This window comes from Anopheles cruzii, chromosome 3 (assembly GCF_943734635.1).
Source record: "Anopheles cruzii chromosome 3, idAnoCruzAS_RS32_06, whole genome shotgun sequence".
Classification (NCBI taxonomy): Eukaryota; Metazoa; Arthropoda; class Insecta; order Diptera; family Culicidae; genus Anopheles; species Anopheles cruzii.
In genome coordinates, this window is record NC_069145.1 from 42,122,122 (window position 1) to 42,140,869 (window position 18,748).

General features: G+C 51.4%; 1 pseudogene; it reads right to left on the reverse strand.

The window, feature by feature from the left end:
* Nucleotides 1–1,017: 1,017 nt before the first annotated feature.
* LOC128270432 (uncharacterized) lies at nucleotides 1,018–11,138 on the reverse strand (annotated as a pseudogene).
* Between the last annotated feature and the right edge of the window lie 7,610 nt (nucleotides 11,139–18,748).

The following is an 18,748-nucleotide window of genomic DNA, read 5'->3' on the forward strand; positions in this document are numbered from 1 at the left end:
TTATCACCTGACGAAGAACTTATTGCATTTAATTTTTGTAATCATTTCGTAATCATTTCGCTACAAAGTCGATCCATATCGTTACTTGTAGACATACTAATAGATGTCTTGCGTAGAGTAGGGATCATTTTAAAGGTAATGACATTGATTTAGAAGAATGCAGAAAAAAACTGATCACTAGGAATGATCGATCGATAGATCGATAGGAATGACCATCAATAAATAAACAATTTGTCACATGGAACTCATTGACAATTGACAACTGTCGCAATTTACAATTGACCTTTCATGAAACGAAATAATGTTTAAGACTGTGCGACTAATAAAAAGGATCATCGACAAGGATCGAGCTCCTCAAGAAATGCTAACGACGTAAAAAAAAGATACTTCGCAATAAGTTCTTCGCCTAATGTGTATAAGCCGTGTATCGCCATATATTTGTCGTACTGTGTGACCTAAAATGCAAAGGAACTTTTCTATTCAAGAAAACCAGATGGAATAGACATTCGCTGTGCACGCAACCGTACAACCCACGGATCATCGTTTGAAGGGTGAATCATTCAATCGTTCTTGATCCTTCACGGTACGCGGAACCCTTCGATAGCCCTTGGCAAAGCCGACTAATATACGCTTCATCCGTCCCTGTCGGCGCATAGTGCCAGTGCCGTGTGCCTCGAACGACCTCATAGACTAATTTCTGTCCGTCTTCAACCATCCAGACATTCTGCTGTTATTTCCCTCCCTCTCTGTCTTTTTTACTCTCGTCTCTCTCTCTCTCTGTCTATCTCTATGTGGCCGTTACCCGAAAAGCCGTTACACTCGAATTAGTTAAACGCATCCAAGATAAACGATCCCATTCGGGGAGATAAGCAAACGACAATTGATCTCAAAAACCCTTCAAAGCCGCGTATGACTCATGCATCCCTACTCTCGGAGTGCCCTAGGCCTTAATGAAACACACACACACTCGGGTGGAGATTTTTTTAGACACTTTGTTTTATTTTTGGGTAGGCCCCTTTCGGCGACATTAACTAAACCGAACCAGTCCAGCTCCCTTTGGCGGAACCGTTCGTCTGGCAATATTTGGTACAAGAAGGTGACGCGCTCTCCTATCACTCGATGGTGGCGGCAGCTGGCCGGCTGCTAGTTGCTGGAGCGCTCCGCCACGGCGGTGCTCGTGATGACGCTGGTGATCTCCCCGTTGGCTCCTCGACTAGCGTCCAACGATGGCACTCTGCGGGGAGAGACGGGAGAGCGTTAGCTGCGGTCCGCGGTTGGTCGGTTAAAGGGGCTAAGACTAACGTACGAGGTCGCTATGTGGCGGGGCCCGAGCGCACTGTTCGGGACGTGGCTGGACAGATGGGGCGACAGATTGCCACCGTTGCCACCGGGCGACCCGCCGGTCACGTAGCGCGGATCCTGGCTGGGCGAACTGTTCAGTTCCATCGGTTGCGGGGTGGACAGATGGACCGGGTTGCCGGCCAGCAGCTTCGGTTCGGCCGCTAGCTGATGGTACTGGGTCTGTATCATCGACGGCAGCAGCTTGCCTACGGAAGGGAAACGGAAACGGATATGAAGCCAATCTGCGCGCCCAGATCTGAGCGATCACGCGAACCTGTGTTGAGACCGTTCATCTGGGGCACTTGCTGGCCGGACTTTGGTTTGCGCTTGCGCGTCTGGATGCCGTCCTTCTTCATCGTGAGCGGCCGGTTGACGCTGTGCAGCTTGTAGTAGAGGCCGCAGGCGTTGCACACCGGGTCCCCGTTGTTGTTGCGGCGCCACAGCGTGGTCGTCGTTGTGTTGCAGTTCGCGCACGTCACTCCCGTCCGCCGGTTACCCTGGGCCGGTGGGGTTTTCTGCTAAAAGACGACGGAAGGAAACGAAGTGTCAGTTACCAGCTGTGGCTCAAACCTGCGTCCTCGACGAGTCAACGTTGCATAAGCTATAACGCAGGAAGTGGTTCCACAAAGAGATCCCCTTTGGCTACTCGGTTTGATTGTTGAAAAATTATATTTTTTATCACCGCTAATTCTTGGAATAGCTGGCCGACTTTTACGACATAGCTATCGACCATCCGTATAACTGTTATAGATATGTAATCATCATCATGCGTTGGTTTCCTTCAACAAAACAAGTATCAGCATTACGTCTAATTTATTGCCGAAAGCAGATATTGCGTGTTCTTTGAATTACAAATGATAGCCACACGTCTCAAACGAACCGGTGTTACTGGGGGTCTTCAATAGTTACGGCAGAAATTGGTGCACAATGATGCCATTTAATGCCGGTTGGAACGTTAGGATAACGCAAGATAAAGTTTCAAAGGTTGAAGTTTAAGTACATTTTATAGCCGTTTAGCCCTTGTTTCCGTCCGAGAGTTGTAAGGAAAGGCTTGACGAGTACAGCACGTTTCGCACACTGTCTGATCAGCGTTTGTCTGTCTGTCAGGACTGCTTCTTGAGAGCAAAAACAACTGCAGAACTCCTAAAATTACGAAACGTTATAGGACTTGATGAGTACAAGTTTGTTGGCGCGAAATATAATGTTGACGCGATATGGGATAGAGATATCAATTATTCGTCAACAGCGTTAAGTAAACCCAGAACTCTACGCTCATAGTCTGTATAATCCAACAAAAACCGAATCTAAAGTTTCATTGAAAAATAATTCCAGAACTTCTCCAAAATCAACATTCTCTAGAAACGGAGAATGTTCCAAGTCCGAATGCCAAGTATGAGCATTAGTTGGCGTTCAGACCCGGAATTTGGCCCTATAATCGCTGATCTGTCACCCAGAAGCAAAGTGAGGCCCTAGATCGAAAGGAGAGAGCCTACGATTCGTGATCAAGAGGTGTTTTGAGCAACACTTGGCCCATGCAGGTATTGCTCAGTAGTTTGTAAGTACCCTAACTGTCCCCAACTTCTCGAATGTCAGCATCGGCCTCGATCAGTCTGAGTCAGAACCGGAGTTTCGTGTCAACTACGAGCCCAGCGGCTTAGCGTTCTTCAGGACGTCGCGGAAAGTCTTGGCCTGTAGTGGCGGGTCCCCGTGGAGGAGCAACTTACCACCGGCTGCTTCGACTTGTGGGAGCGCGCCGGCGGCCGGTTGGTGCCCGGGTTCTGGCGCGTGTAGAGGGCGCACGCGTTGCAGAGCGTGTGGCCGACGAGGTCTCGCCGCCAGAGCGGCGTATCGGAGCTCCCGCAGTTCACGCACTCCCGGTGCTCGGCCGCGGCCGCCGGCTGCATATCATACGCCTCGTTCAGCGAGCTGATCTGCCAGTGCTGCCCGTTGCCGGCGTACTCGCCGACCCCGTCGCCCGCCTGGTTCATCGTCACGATCGTCCCGCCAAAGTTCTGTGGGAGGGTGGGAATAGAACCGATCAAAATGGAGGTTAGACCGGATCGCTGGATCGGAGAAGGCGCCGTACCGGGTTGTAGTCGACGCTGGATCCGTTCCAGTAGCTGGAGTAGATCTGCTGCGCCCCGGACGGCGAGCTGCTGCTGTGGGCGCCCGGGTTCTCGTACATGGAGGTCGGCCCGGGGCCCTGCAGGGCGGACGTGTACTGGATCTGCTTGGTGACGATGGACGACGAGGTGAGGGTCGGGTCGCTCTTGTACAGCACCGTGTTCGGGCTGGCCGAGTGGTAGTAGATGGCCTCCTTCGGGGGCAGGAACGTGGTGTAGTTGCCGGCGCCGCCACCGGGGGCGCCACTGGCCGTCGTGTAGACGTCCGGCGTGAGGTAGTAGTTCTGGGCGGACGACAGCACCGGCTCCAGGTTGGTGTAGTGCGACGCCTTCGCGTCCACCGTCCCGTCCGCCGTGACGTGCTGCACCACCTCGCCCGGCCCGCCGTCGTGAGCCTCGTACACTTGGATCGTCTGGTGGGGTCCCTGCGCCGCCTGCACCTGGATCGTTGCCCCACCTGACTGCGTCGCGACGGCCACTGCCGAAGAGTGCTGCGGGAGCTGCTGCTGCGGAGGAGGAAGAGGCATGGATGAGGGGGATGGAGTGTACGAAATACGCATACCGTACCACTTCGATCGGCTGGCCCTGCGGGTGATGTCCGGGGTGGTGTCCGGGGTGATGCCCGGGGTTTGGTCCCATGCCGCGCCCGTGATGGGCGTGTGGGTGCGGGTGCGCGTGCGGGTGCTGGTGGGGGTGGTGCGGGTGATGGGCCGTCACATGGCCATGGCTGCCGAGGCTCGCGTGTGGCTGAGGCGCCGACGGCGGATAGAGGTAGCGGTGGTGGTACTTGGGCTCGGGTTCGTACGGATTTACGTACCTCACGCCCTCCCCGTCCCCGCCCGGACCCTCGCTCTTGTACTCCACATAGATGGTCTGGGTTTGCATCGGGATGACCGTCGCTTCCTGGGCCTGGACCAACGCCTGCGCCTCCTTCTCGATGATCGACTCGCGCTTCACCTGCGGGGGGCCACCGCCGCCGCCCTGCTCCTGGCTGGTGGCTGGCTCGTAGCTGTACTGCGCGTGTCCGTGCTCCCCGGCCGCCCCTGCCGCGTGGTATTCGACCCCGGCGTCGTAATCCGATGACTCGTTCGGTGGCTCCTGACCCTCAGCGATCTCCCTGTGGACCATTGGAGCGTTATGATCGTACGGTGAGGATCACACCGACCCCCCCATTCCCACCTCACCTTACCTGATCTGTCCCGTCGTCGTGATCATACGCTGTTTGTGCTGGTTAATGATGACCGCCGTCTGCTGCTGCTGCTGCTGCTGACCGCCGGGGGAGTTCCGCTGAGCGGCCGCCGACGGGACCTGCTGGTGTTGGTGGTGGTGGTGTTGCTGGTGGTGGTGGTGATGCAGCTCGGACCCGACGACGATCATCCCGTTGACGTGCTCCTGCTCCAGCACCGTCCCGGTCTGCGGCTGGTGCAAGCCACCGCTCGTCACTTCCGTCGCCGGTGCGCTTTGCTCCGCTTCCGTCGACTCGTGCGGCACCTCCATCTGTGGGGACGGGAAGAAGGGCGGTGGTAAGAAAGTGTGTCACGGTGTGTGACGCACGCACGCGCGGGCCGGGGATTCCGCGCAGGGCAACGCCCGCAAAACCAACGCGCGTCAACGAATGGTCATTTCCGCCCAAACAACACGCTTCCGGCGCCGCGCCGGCATCGCGGTGCGTGCGGTTTCCGTTCTCAATTTTCGTACTGCAATTTCCTTCCACATTGGGGAAGGGGTGTGTGTGGAGCAGTTCCGGTTGTTGCACAATGTTGACAAACGCACCTCTCGCCCGAGGTTCGGTTGTCGTCTGCGACCCCAAGTGACGAAGAATTCGAAACAGCCGACGATGGGCCACACATCGTCGTCGTTATGCGGGATGATCACTCATCACCCTCACCGCCGGCCACGTGTCACGTGCGCGTGGCCTATCTCCGGGGGGTTCTCCACGCAGTGACCGGCGGAAGATAAGGGCGCTAAACGCTAAAGGTCACTTTCCGCCGGGGGGCCTTCGTGACCTTTCCGTGAGGAGCGTCGGGAGCGGTGTTGACGAAAGGGTACCAGCTCCACCATTCGCAACTTGACCGCGGCTAACCTCGGCAACCACTTGGTTTGGAACTTTTTAATGGAATAGACCAAAAAGGGACGAGGTTTCCGAGTTCCGATTCCCCGTTCTCAGAACGATGGCTCACCTCGAATGTAGAACGCGGATTGATTGGTAAACAGGCGAAGGCATTTGTTGTTACATCCTTAATTGCTGTTTAACGGATGAAGCAGCCCCATGCATAAAATTGTCTTGGAAAGTTCAGGCCCATTCAGGTGTCAGGGTTGACATCAGGTAAATAATTTCAGGTCGAAAAAAAAACAATTAGTTTGCAACTTATTAAAAGGGTTAGCCCATGTCAACTTTTGTGGTTAAAAAAGACGTTTCACGGGGATCATTATTTTTATGCTACCTGATGAAGAAAATTGCTACACAACCGCATCAAATGTTTGTCGAAGCTTATTTTTCGAAGATAACAGTGCTTTGAGTGGTTTAAAAAAAATAAAAATGGCGATTTCAGCTTAATAAGCAACTGGACTTCAAAAAAGTACTTTAAGATGGAACAAAAAGATGTGATGTACCACAAGCTCCTAAAATCTGGTGAAACCGTTAATTCAGATCGCTACTGACAACAAACGAACAATTTGAACAGTGCGGTATCTTGGCTCCATAGGAATGCGCCTGCATCGTGAAGAAAATTTTAACCAGACTTGACGTCTTCCGATTATCATTCATTTTTATTACTGGTACACGTATTGGCTGAACAGCACTTCGACTCCTACGAGGAAGTCGAAATTGGATGACTAATTGGTTTGCTTCAAAAGGCGAAGAATTCTTTCGACTGGGAAGTTTCATCAAGAAATTTTAAAATAAACATTCAACAATTACAACTTTTTAATGGAAGACCATCGTCCCAAATCGGATCCAAGCAAGCGAGTCTGCTGATGTGTCAACTGACGTAAATGTGTGCATAAACTAATCGTTGTTTTCGTCTCTTTCTTTCACTCGGTTATTCGTTTTAAACCGCTCATCTCGAACCGGATCAGTTGTAGTTTTAACCGGTTCATAGTCGTTAACTTAATTTAGTCGACTGATTAAACAAAGTCCATTCTTCAAGATACAAAATAGTATAAGCATAACTCCCGTTAACTTATTGTCAGAATTTATGACATCAAGTTCACCAACGATTCAACGGCTCCAATGAAAAAAAGGAACTCCACGGTCATGGATAAAGTATTGGTAAAGAATCTAGTGCCGGCGTGTGGCTCTGAATGTCCGGATCAACCTACATTTCCGGATGTAGGATCCGAAAAAAAACAGTTTACCCCAAATCATGCCCATCATACCACGTTGGCCGATCGACATCCTATTTTGAGTCATTTGTCCAACAATTCCCCTCCCCCAGGCAGACCGTTTACGTCTTTACGCCACCGTCGACACCATCTCAACCACCCGATCTTCACGGCGACGGTCCGATTATCGCACCCCAAAGCCCCACTATCGACTCGATACCGGAGCCGGCCATCGATGCTGCCGTATCTTATCCAATTCCCGACCTACGGGGTGCTCGCCCGATAACCCCCGGGTATCTGTAGCAGCACTGTTTACCGCCGGGACAAGTGTCTCGCTTCGCAAGACGGAGGCTCCGTGTCCAAGACACCGAGGAGGTAGTCGTTGCGAAACTGCGCCGGCAAAATGGCTCCCCCGATTCCGACGTGTCACTCGCGCGGCGAGTGACTTCGTAATTGAAATTTCCACGATTCTATCAACGCGGTCGACAATTGTGGCGCTGCCCAAATATTGAAGGCGCTGCGCTTTGCGCTTGCGGACCTCTGATCCCTAATCTTGCCTGCGCGTTCCGTCCGTCGCCGCGGAAAGAATCGCCCAAGAAGAACCGACCGGACCCCCGAAACGGGAGAGCGGGGACTCATAAATGTCAGGTAGCGTACCATAAAACTTCCCCCTTATCTCGGGGCCAGTACAACGAAGTCACGACGACGGAAAAAGAAAACAACAAAACAGAGAGAGGTAAAAAACCAAGTCACTCGATAAACTTTGGGCCATCGCAAATTGGGTGTCCGGACGCATTGAGCCCGCGACTGGGCCTGGGTGGTAATTAAACACACCTCGGCACCTTACGCCTCGCCGAAATCATGCTGCCCGGGGACACGTCCGAAAATTACTGTCCACGTCCGCGCATGCGGTCCAACTAATACCGTTGACGAAACCATAAAAAAGCATCAACCCCACGGCTTATGGAGCTCTAATTAAATGGTTCGCCCGATATCATTCCGCCACGTACCGCACTTCGCCCAGTGGACTCGCCCATCGATCACCGGGGCGTATGGAGCGTTGTCGCGGAGACACCTGATGCTACGTGGCGCCAACGCTCCCAATCAGCGGAAAAGCACACCCCGACCCCGATCAGCCAGGAGGCACTTTCACCTATGAGTCAGCTCGGCTGGAATGTTCGCCTCGGCTGGAGTCGCGGGTCAGAGCTCTGGTGTCGCGCCCAGGAATTAGATCATCGATCAAGCTACGAACCAGCGCGCGCGATCGCCCGGCGCTCGTCGGAGGCGTCCGAAAGAATGCACCGACCGCACCGACACCGGCTCTCGGTTCTCGACGATCGCCAACAAGTAAGATATCACTATCGGAGGGCTATAAATATCGAAACAACGAAGATCCCTTGCGCCTCTCTCTCTCACTCGTTCTCGTCGGACGAATTCCGAATGTCTCAAAAGAACCCTGGACCTGAGACCGTAGATGTGGTTGCGGCGTGTCGATGTCGGAGACGGCGGGATGCCGATAATAGCCCCAGAACCCGGACTAAATAGATCGTCCTGGGCCGAGTGGATCAATCCGTGGTCAGAACACGGGCGAACGGTCGAGCGTGTTATCTGCCCAATTTTACATAAGTTTTTATGCATGGCCGGTGCCCCGTTCCGGGGCCGGTGCGTGTAATTCCGAGGCAGGTTCGTAGGTGCATGCGGGACATGCTGAAACAATGTGCCTTTAGCTACGAGATGGACGCGCCTTAAGCGAGCCTAATGCGTCGTGGCAGATGTCGCAATCCCCGACGCAGGTGCTGGTTTTGGCTGGACTGAGACGTAGGTCTCGTATTTCTTGTTCGTCCGTCACAGGTGATTACACTTTTCGACCGCAACTTCCTTCAGTTAGTAACTTTAAACACCAAATTAACTGATGAGTTAAGGGGAGATGATCAACTTTTCAATGTTTCGATTACGTCAAGTGGATCACAAAGCATGCTCTGAATCTTGTAAATCGTCTTATTCTCCGGCTCAGTAGTTCAACATATGATTGTGCATTGTGCAAAAGTACATTTACCAAAACACAACCTTCTTTTGTTACCATTTCACTATTTTCTTACACTATATCTCAAACATTCAACAAGAAATTTTACCGAAAAGCTTTTGTATAATATTATAATTGTTCGCAATTTGCGTCCAACAAAAACTCAAATGGTGAAATCCTGAATGGATCGTTAATTCAGGAGATTCTATGATGCGATCCAGTTCTACCCGTATTCAACAAATCTTCAAACGGAACGCCTTCGTTGTTATTAAAATTCTCGGTTGATGCCACACTTAAAACTTAAACTAAAGCTTAGGATGTTTATGATAAATCTAATATTAGGAGTAATTTAAATGAATAAATGAATAAAACGCTAATTACATGAATAATTATACAACAAATCAAACCCGACAACAAAAATAATACAACATCAGCCGCTGCATTACCAACATTGTACAGCCCAGCTAGCCCGGGATAAGCCTATCCTATATCCTGTAATGGATTAAATGCCACATGTTTCTTAAGTTAGTCTTTTTAAGTTAGATTATATTAACTATTGAGTACATTTAACAAATACGGACCGATCCGTTCTTCTTAAACAAAAAAAACGAATAAAAATGTATATAGAATACTGTGCACACACTTGAAGGGATTTACTAAGTTTTTAATAATTGCCGAACGTATGAACAATGAAGACAAAAAAATGAAAACTACAATTGAATTGAACTGCATTGCTGTAACAGTTTGAGCGAGATTATGAATGATACGATTGAGATCCCTTCCCAATATAGAGATCCTACAATTTTACATCCAAAATGGCGCTGTTTCGGTCAAGAAAAGCGACATGTCCATGGAAAAGGACCGTGACGAAACATGCGGCGACAGTTCATGTGATGGCAACTGACCACTCGCAGCTACCAAGTCAACGCACTAATCTTCAAATAGCAAAAGACAAGATTTGATAATTACACAATTTCGTTTTGGGATTTGATTTCACTGCACAATCTGCTAATGCGAATGCGAACAGATATCGCCCCGCGCGATCACCTGTTGAAGCCATCGAAGATGTAATTTGGAGATTGGAAAGTCATTGTTGAGCCAACTCGCCATCCCGCCGTTATCCCGCATTAACCCGCCTTGTAGGACCACCGGAACACACAAAAAACAGGGTATCAGGTCGCTTTCAGTCCATTTACTTGAGAATTGTAGTCTGTTGCCGAACGGGCGACAAAAAAGCCCAAGCCATCATGAGCCTAATAAAGTCAATGGATCGATGAATGGGACCTGCTCCAATTATAGAGCCCACCGACAGGACCGGGACGTGGCACAATAAACAAACCACCTCGATTCTGCACCGTCGTAAATCTCGGCTCGGCTCGGAGTCATTAAAGCTTGGGCCGGGCCCGGGACAAAAAAAGGTCACCGGAGAACCCGAGACGCAATCCTTCCTTCGTTGCTGGGTCCGCAGCAGAATCCCATTGACCTTGTCGACTTCGAAGGGCCAACTGGAAAGGAAGTGACCGCTGCGCTTCCCGTGGCGCCACGCCGTTATGGTTATTGCGTCTTCTTCGGGTCTTTGGGTCTCAGGACGCGACCGGATTGCGTGGTCGGACGCACACAGACCGGACCGGACAAGCCGAGCCGAGAGGTGTCGTCCCTCGTCTTCGCTCGGGCCGGTGATTTATGGGCCTGCTAAGTGCCTGGCGCAACCTGGCGCAACAGAAGGTGAAAGATTTCGGGAGAAATGACTTTCTTCGGACCACGCCCCGGACCGGAGTCCCGGAGTGCCTGGTGCCCTTGGCGCAGTTCCTTGCGAACCACTCTATTAGGGAGCCTGGGGCCCACGCACATCCCAGCCGGCCGGGATCTGGCTCCCCCGCCGAGCTTTATCACCGGAGCGGGCGCTCCCAACAGATTACTCATCCGGGACGATAGGAGACCATCGATAGACCGGCTCGCCGAGGGGGTGATAACTGCCTGTGTATCTGTTGTTCCGGCGGCCCAGCCATCGGTCCGATAAAAATGTTTTATCTCCCAAGCGTGCCAGGACCGCGCGGCATCCGCGATTAAGATTCCAACTGACTGGCCTGGCTGGCTGGGTCGTGATTTTTCGCGCCAAAACCTTCGCGGCGGGCTGGTACCTTGACAGGATCGTTGGCCGGCTGCTCGCTGCTGGTGACCGGTGGTGCCGACCCCAGGTGGGGCCCGGGATCTCCCGAACTGGAGGCCGCCACCGTCGTTGTGGTCGTGGCAGTCACGGCGGCCGGCACTCCGCTGGTTGTGCCCGCAACATCAGCACCCTTCCCGGCCTCGGACGAAACGGCCATTTTGTTCGGCCGTGCGCGCGCGACGACTCAGGGGGTGAAGGCACCACGTGATCCGCCGAGCCGAACTCTATAGATTCGGTCTCAGCAACGGGATTCTCGTTCACTCAATCGGGATCACAACAAAAACAATAGAGTATAGCACACGCAGGAGAGTTGTTTCACGGTTTTCCACACGGAAGGCTCTATCTAGTTCTCGGTGCACGCTCACGCACGATCACACCAGAAGGAGTATCTCGCTGCGACTAAGGACCACATACACCGGTGCGCGTGTGGCGACTACCGCACCCCGCACAAATTATGTACACATCCGAATCGGGGCGAGTGAGCCCGGGGGAGCGGCACCGGCCGGGCGGGGCGGGAATTGATGGGGAAAATTGAACAACAACAAGGCGCGAGAGAAAAAAAAGGCGAAAGAGAAACAAAGTTTTTTTATATAAATCCATAAACATATATATATATAAATTCACATATATATATATATAGGTAAGTCTAAGCGTACGCGTCCACCACACGACCGAAGCCCAATCGGGTGCCCTCGGAGTGTCGACCGTCTGCGCCTGTCGTCGTTCCGCCCGGGGGTTGGCCGCCATCGCCCCCCCTGGGCCGCCCAAGCTCGCTTATCTTATCGGCTGATGTTTCCGATTGTAACCAGCACCAGCAACACACACCGTGCGGAACACCCTTTACCACACACACAGACACACACCGCAAGTGAGACACTTCCACACCAGCCAGGTGTCGCAATCTCGCCGGTCACCGGTGGCTGGTGGATCAATCAACAAGCGAGCCGAACAATCACAGAGATCTCACTCTCTCACCGATCGATCGCGTCCGATCACACGGCTACTCACTGCTCACTCTGACAGGCATCTGTCACCGGGGACGCTGTCAGAAGCCCCTAGCTCTCAAGCGCACCGACACGCGGCCACGGCCCATGAGGATCTGCGAACCACACGAACCTCTCTGCGGAACGATGGCCTCTCCGCCAGCCGGTGGAGACCGCTTGAAGTAACAACACCAAAAAGCACGGCACAGCGCGCGCGTATATGGGACGTAAAAATCAACAACACCACCGGGTCCGCCGTCCATCCGGCACGGAAAGCCGAGCGAGCGAGCGAACGTCTATTTGTCCAGAGGGTGCAGATCTCCCCGCACTACCAGAAAACCGATCACGTCCCCGACTAGCCGGGACTGCAATAAACGCCCGACGACGACGACATATACTTCTTGCCGAGAGTCCCGAGGTTCCGGTGCCTCGATCTCGCCCCGTTTGGTGTTTGTTTGTCTCCACACGCGACGGGCCTAACGTTTTGTCATCCTCTCCAACAGCACCGCTCGGCACGGTACGGCACGAAAACCCGGGGCCCTTCCGAGCGACAACACACACAGGATGGATCACACGGCGCGGCGCGCACTGTTTGTGCCTTTTGCGTGTGTACAAATTGACGAGCCCGAAAAAAAAACCGGGCCCATCCAAACTAGGCCAGCCGGCTAATCAACGGCAACGGCCCAAAGAACCAACGACCGAGGTTTTGTTTTGGCCGAGAATCCTCTCCAAAAACCGCACCGAAGCTGGCTCGTGCCGAGCAGAAATTTGTTATTTGCCCGCAAATTACTGGGCTCCGGTGTCGTCGATCGGTTTCACCAACCCCGGCACACCCGAGAGCTGAGTGGAGGTGCAAAACGAAGCTCGGCCACCTACCGAAACTACGCGTTAGTCATCGATCGCGAGCGATCAAGTCGGAGTGCTGCTACCCCGGGTGGAGTGATCGATCGGAGTCCCGGGAGGCTAACCGAGGCCGGTCAACGAGTGTGACCAAATCTTGCCACACTTCGAGTGTGCCAAACACATTTCCCAACCTGTACGAGGAAAAGCGTCCCCCCGGGAGCGTCCGGGTATCGATCCTGGGACGGTGATACCTTGCGCTTATCTTATCTGTATGTTTTTAGGGCTCCGGCCAGCGAAGTCTGTGCGATGGAAAAACAAACCATTGAGACAAACACCACTACCGTTCGCCGGAGCAGCAGCAACAGCGGCAACGAAGGCGGCAACAGCAGTAGCGGCTTCCCGTGAGCTTCCCGCGGCTGGAAACTAGTCGGATCGAGAAACCACCGGAGGGATTGTGTCCCGCACTGATCAGTAAATGGCGACGCACTCCAGACACCCGGAGAATCTCGAGGCTTGGAATGTTCACTTCCTCCCCAGGTTCAAGTGCGTCCCCGGATCTCCGGGCTACGAGAGGCCATTGTTTCGACGTCACAATGGACTCGCCGGAGTCGCGTAGGGTGACAGTATGGTTATTGATCGCGTGTCAGGGCGCGTATCAATCTTGCTGATTCGATTGCGGACACTCCGGTGCCCGCTGGCGGGTGTGCTTCCCACAGAACTCATCCTCACCGATCCGGATCCAGCGCTCCTCGAATAGGTTCCAGCGTGGCGTGCTTATCGTGTCGGCCATATTGCAACATCACCCCCCGAGTGATCACGTCACACACATTCAGCCACATTCAGCCAACGGGCTCGTAAGGGTGAAAAGACCCGTAACACCGAGGTTGATAAGAGCAACGTACCGCGGCGGCGTACATTGGGTGCTTATCGGGGCTTCCATCGTGTGGAATCTCGCCAATGGAACCCGACCGCGTAAGTGGTCCAATTTGTGCGGCGAACGACGAGTACACAACACCTTTCGCCACCGACCGTCCCGCCCGGAGCTATCATCACGGGGGACGCGTAAAGGTCCTCGATAAAATCATAAACGTCAAGGGGAATCACAGGCTCAGGGACGGGCGCGAGTGTAAGGTGCCGTTTTTTTTCGAGCCCGTCCCCACGTAGGCGGTCTACTCTTGCCGGAGACACACACACACACACACACAGACACGGAACGCACCCTTCAAATCCGGCGGCCGATTTCTTTCCAGAAGAAACGACGTCCAGCGGCGGGCGAAATAAATTATATGACACCGTCGTAAATCCGCCGCCGGTGACTGCCCATGAACGCTCCTCCACGTCATGTTTGTTGGGGTGAAGAGTCTTGCGCACGACCCCACTGTACACTGCAACTTCTTCGGCAACCGTGTTCCGATTCATCCGCCCAACTTCTTGCAGCATCTCCCAGGTTTACTCCCGGTTCAGGTACTGGACCCGCCACCTAACACTACACTACGCGACAACGCCATGCATGTCGAATCCCAAAACTTTGTTCTAATTCTTCCAAAATTTCGACACACAAGCACGTCGGAAGCGCAATTCTTGACCGACATTTTCACCAACTCCGGAACGAGCACCGAAGACCGCACTCGACCAACGCGACACGTACTTCCGCCCATGCCCAGTCCGTAGCGGTCCGACCGACCGGCACCGAGACCGACGTTCCGAGTGGGGCCACCGTAATATTGTGATAATATAATATAATATAAAATTTAGCACAGCCAGGCCGGGCCGGGTCTTTTTTGAAAAAGTTATATCTCAGTATAGATAGTGAAGTGTGTTGCCGGTTGATAAGTTAACATATCAATTTGTTGTTGTGCCTTGATTTGCGCTTCGGTTACGCTTCGCTCGAGGGCGGTGGTTCGGGCGGAAAGTGTCACGTTCCGGAGCCCGTTGGCTCCGCGCGTGGTTCGGGCCGCGGGCCAGGATCGTCGGTTTTCCTCGGCGAGCTTTTCACCCAGGCGTAAGAATCCGTTTTCCCCGCCCCGGAAGGCTTAGAACGGGGACGGAACCGTGAGAAAAGGCCGCAAGGGTGGCAAGCGAGGGCAGGTGCCACCTGTAGCCTCCTATCTCCTATCATGCCCGGCCTTATTGCTTCTTACATGCAAACGGATGATAACTCCCTATCTCTGACAACAGTTTTATCAACCTATATCTCGGGCTCGGTGTTGGCGAAGTGGCCAGATAGGCCGGCCGGCCAACTAACTACTCCACACGTTCCGGTGGCAAGTGGTTCCCTCCCGCCGAGCGGCAGTAGTGTACCGAACGGAATGGCCCACGGTCGGAACCGGACTTGGGCAATCCGGGCCCGGCAATTGGGCCCCGTCCTGGTCGTTTCCGAAACGGACGTGTGTCGTTAATGTGAGGCAACACTACACGCGGTACATCCGGCGGTGGCATGCGACGGGCTGCCGGGTAGCTATTACCAAATACTTGTAGGTTGTTCAAAGTGAAACGATACTTACTAAGCCAGAACAGAGCCTAACTGTTTCACACATGCCTATGGACAGAATGAATCTGTCACCTAATCATTCGACTTGGAACCTTATGACATTAAGCCCAAGATTGCAGAAGATTTGTGAATTTACGAGCTTTCGGTCACTAAATTTACATTTGAATTCATTTCTGGAACTCTATACAGGGATTCTGGAATGTTGCCCCCTACAAGACATTCCTCGACACACAATGATCAAAAATTGCACACTCTGACTCTTTGACTTACTCGGATCACGGTTTGTTCCCCTCGGATCGAGGACTTGTGTACGTAGGTCAATTCAGTTTGGATTTATTTAACTGTAAACGCTATAATTTTATTACACTTGGGTCTCACAGGCAAAGGTATCCAGGCACCATCAACCGCCTTCCGTCACAGAACTCCAACTGTATGATGATGACGAAATGACAGTGCTTGTAGCGGCTTGATCTTCCTCCGTTGGTTGTTGGAAGAAGAGACCTCTCTGTGTCGTCCTATCCGTATTCGTGTAGAAGATCATATAACTTCATCAGCCTCGATTTTTTCGAATTAGCCCAGCCAAAACGAGGGCAGTGAAGCAACAATGGAACCTAAGATCTTCAAAAATTACAGCGTACACTTTCTTTCATATTTTCCAACGATCTGCCGGAGTGTGGCGTACGGTGGATAGTTGTGTATCACTGACTGACGGGGTCTAGGGTGTTGATAGCACAATCGACGATGGTATAAAGTATACGAGTACAACTACGAACCTTCGCTGAGCCCGTTAGCGATTGACGCAACCGAATCCGGAAATGATTCATAAGGTTCCATGCACTAAAAAGTTAAAGTACGGCTTTGTGCGGTCTCTAGTAAAGCCAAAAACTATTGCTCTTACCGCAGGTATTTAATTTTATTTTCTTATTGATCTAAGAATCTGCAAAGAAGGACCAACCATGTCCACTCCACGAAACTCAACAAATTCAAAATTAATAAAACACATTTCTGAAGTGTCAATTGTGTATTGCTCTTCTAAATGCCCTCTCGTACGTGTAAGTCATTGCAGTTCTATCTCAGTCCCAGCTTCGGACCGAAATCGTAGGAAACAAGCCGTTTCACCGATTCCCGGTTAAGATGAATCAGATCTAAGAAGAGCGACAAAATGGGTCTCGAAAGAGCAAAGCAAGTTTTTCGCTTTTTAATCTAAACGCAAATATTTGTCATAATTCTTGGGTGATGTGTTTACGAAGCCCTTTTTTGTGGGTCCCACGTAAGGACCCCACGAGTCGGTCGCGTTTTGGTGGCGATAAACCGTTCCTAGAACGCGTCTCTGAACGCGTTCGGCCGTGATAGTGAAAAAAGTTTGATTCATTCACTCTCTAGGTTCTGGCGATGCCTTCTTTAGTGGCTGGAACGGAAGGGCCCTTTGGGCTCTGCACTCGTTCCTTCGTGCTCGCTTAGCCAGCCCACTTTTGAGCCGTAAGCCAAGATATAGACAATCAGTGCGATTGTGCAGATAACTATAGATAGACACTATCATATCTGCCAGATACGGCCATACCAAGGAACGGGGCCCTGGGTAAGCAGATAAAATGGCTTGGCAGACGGGCCCGCACCAAGACTGCCGGTCAGATTTGGCCTCCGCTCTCCTGGCCCCCGGGTCTGCCCACCGGCCCCGGTACAGTTCCACTGCACGCTATGCTACGGTAAATAACATTATCAAACTTATTATCTTATAATATGATTATCGTAGATATTCATTACAATATTTCCTTCCTGCTTCCTACGGCCTATCGGGTGTGGTGCTACTTTTCGAGCACTAGCTCCGAGTCGCGTGTCTCAGTTCGATCAAGACCAGGGACCCACAAGGGTTCGCTCACCGGGGCGTCCTTTTTTCGGGAACCGGTGGCCCACTGCTTTTCCAACCGGACTGCTAAGTGACGTGCTAAATGGTGTGCCACGTGAAATGTTCAGTGTCAAATGTGATCAATCGCTCCCGACGAAATCTGTCTGAAACGACACCTGAACGACCCCAATTCCAGTGAACACCAGAGTGGCGCAATAAGTGATGAAGCTGATGTTCGAGGCAGATCGATCTCATTCGAAGCATACTTTCGGTGCAATAAAGGGGCCATAAAGTGGCCGCTGATCCATTTTCCGCAGTGCGCAATGCGCAAGCGAGTGATCGGTGCTGTTTTCACTATCCAATAAAACCCTGTTACCCTGTGTGTCCGTGTGTACGAAAGAGGAAGCCACCCACAGACCCCCACAGTTGGTCGCCAGTCGTCGGTACATAACGAAAATGGAGGCACATAAGGCTTATCTATATCACGCCCCATACTGTGCGATGGGCGTCAGATAACTACTACGTTTCCAGTGCATTGCGCAGCATTCGCTAACACACACACACCAAAAGTCCCGCCGATTACAGTGATAAGAGCGAAAAAACTTAATATGACTCATCGGCGATTCATAATGGTTCTGCAGAATTCTGTCAGCGTCGTTTTGCGAGTTATTGCTGCGACATAAAGGGAGCAAACAAACGAGATCGATTACACGATAAACAAGCTCTGCTCTCATTATGCTGTGTTCCCATTTAATGCCATTCGAAGCACAACAGTGTGCAATAATGATAGTGTCCAGCACTGGAAGCCGACCGTCGAAACGACAAACAAAGCTGTGACGTACTACGATATTCAATAAGTTCACTTAGTTCAATAATATCACTTAGTTTTTTTTTACAAGCCATTTAGTATCGACGTGTCACAGTATTTTTTACAATGGAAAAAATAAAGTATCATGCAGTGATTTAATTTTTATTTTTGAAAGATTTAAAAGTAAAGGAAAATTATGAACGATTGTTGAACTTGTATAAGGACTCTTCGCCTTATATTAGGAGATTAAAAGGGGGGTTTCTTAGTGTAATCGTGGTCGTACTAGCCTTCTAGACGATCCATGGCAAATATGTGAAAACACATACACAAAACCTGAAATCGAAAAAAATACAGGATATCGTTTTCGAAAATCGTCCAATCACTGATAGAAATTAAATACAAGACCTAGCCAACTTATTGAGCAGTATAACCAATATTTTGACTGAAGTTTTGGGTTCCAGAATGCACTTAGCAAAATTGGTGCCGCATTCGATAAAAATGGAAGAATGCACCCAATGCAAACAAATGGCAAAAATCCAATCCAAAAAATGGCAACAAATGGCAACAAATGGCATCAAATTAGACTCGTAGCAGTTATCGTATCGTAGCCCTCTGTTATCGAGGCTCCGAATATAATGAACAACCTAGTATAACCAATATTTTGACTGAAGTATTGGGTTTCAGAAAGCTGTGTGCACAATGGGTAACGCATTCGCTAAAAATGGAACAAAAACTGATTGGAATGCAACTTTTTCGGCAACGTTGAAAGTGTTTTCGAAGGGTTAAAGTGAATTTT